Below are 6,265 nucleotides of genomic sequence, written 5' to 3'. Positions count from 1 at the left end.
TCTCTCTCTCTCTCTCTCTCTCTCTCTCTCTCTCTCTCTCTCTCTTTGGAGGGGGGAAGGCAAGGCAATTGGGGTTCAGTGACTTGCCCAAAGTCACACATCTAGTGTGTCAAGTGTCAGAGGTCGGATTTGAACTCAGGTTCTCCTGACTCCAGGGCCAGTGCTGTGTTCACTACACCACCTAGCTGCCCCTCAACCTTCTCTTTTTTTCATCCTGTCCATCCTCAAAAGTCTGTTTTGTTTCTGACCCTCTTATCACCCCCACCTCCTTTCTCTTAACCCTTTCTCCTCCTACTTAGCTGTTGGGTAAGACAGATTTCCAAATCCAACTGAGTGTCTGTGTGTGTGTGTGTGTGTGTGTGTGTGTGTGGTCTTCCCTCTTTGAAACAGTTCAGAAGAATGAGGTCAAAGCATTGCCCATTACTCCTCCCACTTTTCCCTTCCACAGTTAAAAACCCTTTACTGCACATCTCTTGGAAGTGAAATAATATTCCCCATACTTCTTCCCCTGTGTTGTAGGGCATCCCTCTTTCCATTCTTTTTTTTTTTTTTTGTGGTCTTCCCAACATAACAGACTCACACCCATACTTTCTGTCTACGTAGACTCCTTCTAACTTGCCTTGATAATAAGGTTCTTAGGATTTAGATGTATTATCTTTTCATATAGGAATGTAAACAGTTTAACTTTGAGTCCCTATTGATTTCTTTCATGTTTACCTTTTTATGCTTCTTTTGAGTCTTGTGTTTGAATGCCAAATTTTCTATTCAGTTCTGGTCTTTTCATCAGGGATGCTTAAAATTTCTCGATTTCATTTAATTACCATTTTCCCCCTGAACAATTATACCTAGTTTTACCAAGTAGGTTATTCTTGGGTGTAATTCTAGCTGCTTTGCCTTTTGGAATATCATATTCTAAACCTCCCTCTCTTTTAACGTGGTAGCTCCTAAATCTTAAGTGATCCTGACTGTGGTTCTATGGTATTTCAATGGTTTCTATCTGACTGCTTGCAATATTTTCTCCCTAACCAGGTAACTCTAGAATTTGGCTTAATATTCCTGGGAGTTTTCATGTTGTAATCTTAGGAGGTGATTGGTAGATTCTTTCCATTTCTATTTTGCCCTCTGCTTCTAAAATATCTAGGCACTTTTTCTTCATAATTTCTTAAAATATATCTAGGATCTTTTTTTTATCATGGCTTTCCAGTACTCCCATAATTTTTATATTATCTCTCCTCAATCGACTTTCCAGGTCAGTTGTTTTTTATTCCAGTGAAATAGTTCATATTTTATTTTTTCATCCTTTTGACTTTGTTCTTATTGTTTATTGGTGTCTCACAGAATCATTAGCTTCTAATTCTAAAATTCTAATTTTTAAGGAGTTATTTTCTTCAGTGAGTACCTATTTTTCCATTTGGCCTATTCTGTTTTTAGGAAGTTAATTTCTTCAGTATTTTTGTGCCTCTTTTACCAAGTGGTTAATTCTCTTTTCATACTTTTATTGTATTGCTTTCATTGCTTTTCCCAATTTTTCCTTCACCTCTCTTATTTGATTTTTTAAAAATGTTTTAGCTCTTTCTTTAGCTCCTCTATGAATTCTTCTTGGGCTTGTGTCCAATATGCATTTTTCTTTGAAGTTCTGCTTGTAGATATTTTCACATCATTGCCTTCTGAGTTTGTATTTTGAGCTTCCCTGTCACCATAGTAGCTTTTTGTAGTTATGTGCTTTTTGTTGTTTGCTCATTTTTCTACCCTATTTCTTGACTTTGGACTTTGTTAGAGTTGGGTTTTGCTCACCTGGGGATTGGGGGTGGTTTACTATCCCAGACTTCAGGATTTTTCACACTGTTGTTTCCATAGTTAGTAATAGGGACCTGTAAGTTTCTGGTCCTTCCAAGGTAGTGATCTGGAGAGAGGTAGGACCACTGCTCTCCTGGTCTGCATTTTGGTCCTTACCCAAGAAGGGGCCCCACTCCTTTGCAATAGGAAGCACCGTGCTCCAGGCCAGCCTCCACCCCAGTATCACAAGACCTATTTTTCTAGTCCCCTATGTTGTCTTGGGTTGGGAAAACAAAATGTCTCACTTCAACCTTTTGCTGGCCATGCAATGTCAGGATTCAATTTGACATGTTATCTTAAAGTTGTCTGGAGAGGAACATAGGAAGAGTTTAGATTAATGCTCCCTCTACTCTACTATTGTGGCTACATCTCTCCCATTTTTATTAACCCAGAAATTCTGGGTTCTTCCCAATATGACATTTTCTAGTGAACCACCACCAATCCCTCTTTCAAGTAATTCACAAAACTGAAAAAAAGGAAAAGGTTATTTATAGGTGAAATAATACAAATATAATTCATATCAAGGCTCATGAAAAATGTTGACTCCTGTCAATGGGCAAAATTTCCCAAGACATCCCTCCCTGGAGATCTCAATCACTTAGTCACACCCTAGAGTTCTCAGCAGTTGGTATCAATTGTTGCTCCCTACCATCACCCCTCCTACTTTTTATAATTCTTAGCAAATAGCATTGCTTGACCTTGCTAGTCTGTAATCTTCCCCACATCATTCTACCTACAGTTATCTGTGGTTCAGAGGTTGTGGCACCACAGGTCTTTTTTTTCCCTAGAAGAAAAGCCTCTGTTAGTATAGGCTGTTTCCATATTGCAAAGTGGGGATGGATATCTCAGTTTCCCTGTTGCACAAGAGACACATGTTCTCTTCATGTAAAAGTCAAAGGTAGTGCTTTTTCAAGTTGAATCCGCTCTGAAGACAGCCCCTTGCATTCAGAGTCCCACTGCTTCTGAGTTCATGCAGAAGTCCTACTAAGAATTAGGAATATAATTACCCCCCTCATCTCTTAGCTAGGTATCCATTCTCTCCTCAGTCTAAAATTTTCTTTTTGGGCATGAGGAAGAATTTCCCATCTATGTCAGCACTGTTAGTGGGTCTAGAACCTTAAGGTAATTTCCAATTCCTCCCTAATTAGGAATTCTAGCCCTAGAATAAACTGGATAGGGTCATTTACATTGCCCATAACTATATGCTAAGAAGCTATATCCTCCATGGTGTTAATTGTGTACAGAGGGGACAAACCTCCCCCTCCCCCACCACTATCAATAAAGTATCCTCAGTTTTATAAATTGGTAAAAATAGCAGGGACATGATTAGCCCAAAGTTAGAAAGTCAGAAAACAAGCCAGGAATATCATCTGAGAATGTGAAAACTGAGACTTTATCAAGTCATTCCATTCATTCTTTTTTTTAAACCAAAGAAACTGAGGTCCTGAAAGAAAAACAATGACCTGTACCTTTCCAGCTTGCTACCTAGTAAATCATATTCCTTCATTTGTTTTTAAAGTTATTTTTTTTTCCTACACCACCATCCAACAAAATACATACCTTCAAGTATCCCACTTGGAAAATCATACTGCCAACTGCCCCTTTTTGAATTTAGTCTTTCTCACTGACCTCCACAGCAGAAACAGCTTGGGCAAAACAAGCTGTCCCTATAGAACATATCTTGGGGCAAAAACAAGGAAGAAAGTTGACACATTACAAGTGAAATATAGGTGAGTACACCTTGGGTGCTTCCTTATTCACTACTTGGTGTCAACTCATTTCCCATAGATTGGATTAAGAAAACAATCCAGAAAAGCTCACAGGGAAGCCTCACAATTCATTTACTCATCCATCCCTCCTTTCTACCACTTTCAATCATTCATTATTGATTTAAAAACATTTACCAAGAACCTACTATATACTATGGATGATACAAAGGAGTTTAAGACTCAGTTATTCTCCAGGAGATGAAAAACTAGTGCAGAAGACCAAACAGGTACCCAAATAATGACTCCAAGGCAGTGTATAATAGGCCTATGGACAATGTGTATTACATTCAAAGGAGTTCAAAGGAAGAGGAGATCATTTCTGGCTGGAGGATCAAGGTGGAATTTGGACCTAGGAAAGAGAATTTTTTGAGGCAGGGATGAAGTGCAAGGGCATTCTTCGTACAATGGGCAAAGAGGTGGAAAAAAACACCAGGTTTTCATTATTTCCACTTCACCAACCAATTTCTCCTTGCTGGTCAGAATCAAGATTAGAATAATAGTTTCCTTACTATTTCTTCTATCTTCTGTTTTAAACTACCAATAGTTTTCAAAATATTCAACCTCAGTATACTATCATCTAGGAATCATCTTTCCATCTTGCCTCATGGAAGCATGAGAAACTTTGAACTTTTCCATTTATTGTAAAATTAATTTTATTGACATTTTGCTTTTATAACACCTTATATTTCCCAATAAAAAGGAGAAAAAAGCCACACAGTTCAACAAAACTAACCAATGTATTTCAAAGTCTGATATTTGCCGGGTTCCACACTCTATATTCCCCTACCTCTGCCAAGAAGTTGGGGGAGGGAACTTCGCATATCTCTTTGGGATCAAACTTGGTCATTATAATTTCATAGCATTCAGTTACAATTCGTTTATTGTTGCTATAATACCCTTTTATATTACAGTCTCTTTATATATATTTTTTCCCTTGTTCTTGCTTAACTACATCCATTTATGTTTTCTCATGCTTTTATTTATTATATTCATTTTTGTATTTATCATATTCATTTTTTTTCTTTCAGGACAGTAATATTCCATTACTTTCACATACCACATTTGTTTAGCCATTTCCCACTTGATATTTTGTTGCTAGGTTTCTTTAAGTCTTCTTTAGCATATATGGAAACCCCTTTTTGTTACTGATCTCTTTGGGGAATATATCTAGCAACAAAATCCCTAGATCAAAGGCATAAACATTTTAGTAATTTTCTTTGCATTATTCCAAATTGCTCAAACAACTCATAGCTCCACAATGCATTATCATACTCATCTTACCACAAGCCCCTCAACATTGACTAATATCCTTTTGTCATCTTTGCCAATTTGCTAGGTGTGAAGTGAAACTTTAGAGTTGTTTTGATTTGCACTGAGGGAAGGAGAGGGAGCAGAAAAGGGAGAGGAAAAGAGAGGAGAGGGAAAAAGACAGACTCTTTGGGTCAGGTCATTCAACCTGTCCCAAAGCATCCAATGGATCAGTCTCTCTTGGATGCTTTGGAATAGGTTGAATGAACAGACCCAAGCAGTGTGATTAATGAATAGGTGTTCAGCTATTTCAAGTGAAATGTTCCAGGGCTTCATCTTCAACACTGTTCTTTTCAAAATTTTTATTAATTATTAGGATGAAAGCAGAATTGGTATACTTATTAAATTTAAATGACACAATGCTAGTATAACCAATATACTGAGTGATGAAACCAAAACCAAAGATTTCAACAGACTATCATAATCATCAATCAAATTCTAATGAAATGAAATTTAATAGGTATTACCACAATTAAAGAAGCAAAGTAACTGACCTGTGAGGACAGGAAGGCAGGGGCTACTACCAACAGTCCTAATAAAGGTGGCAGTTTTTCTCAAACTCTGAGGCTGCCTGAAGCACTAGAAGAAGGGAGGCAGAATTTGTGGGCTGATGTTTGTTATAGACTAGGCCTTTTGGGTCACGAAAATCTTTGGCATTTTTTTTTTTAAGCAATCGGGGTTAAGTAACTTGCTCAAGGTTACACGGCCAGGTGTTTCTGGGTGGGTGCTAAGTGTCTCAGCCCGGGATTCGATCTCCAGGTCTTCTCAACACTGGAGCCGGTGCTCTTACTTGCTGTGCTACCTGGCCACCCCAGTCTTTGGCATTCTTATGAAACCTATAGATTCCTTTTCAAAATGTTTTTAAATGCAAAATGCATAGAATACATAGAATTACAAAGGGAATCAATTATATTGAAATAGTTATAAAAAAATTCAGGATCTCCTAAAATCTATCCATTGAATGGCAGGTTAATAAAACTTATGGGTTAGACCATTATATTACAGAGGTGAATCTCTTCAAAGGAGTAAAAAAGCCAGTAATATCACTTTGTGGTACACACAGCAGTATGACCCCAGCAGAGTTTAGTGTTTCTGGAAGGAACCCTAACCACCACATGTGAATTTATTTCTATGAAAAAATGTATTCTGAACTCCAATATACTTTGATATTAAATCTTTGGGCACTACTCCTTAGGAAATTAGGGAGTGTTTGAATCTCTAATGGGGAATCAGAAACATCTGGGAAAATTCTAGGACAATCTAAGATGACAAACCCAGAAAAAGAGAAATTGGGCTTATCGTTGTCTAGCACCTTTAATCCCAACATGGAGTATACGAGCAAACAAAGGAAA

The sequence above is a fragment of the Petaurus breviceps genome, unplaced genomic scaffold (genome assembly GCF_028583685.1).
Source record: "Petaurus breviceps papuanus isolate PSGF00001 unplaced genomic scaffold, PetGlider_PUasm1.0 37, whole genome shotgun sequence".
NCBI classification, from domain to species: domain Eukaryota; kingdom Metazoa; phylum Chordata; class Mammalia; order Diprotodontia; family Petauridae; genus Petaurus; species Petaurus breviceps.
Note: the sequence above shows the minus strand (reverse complement) of the source record.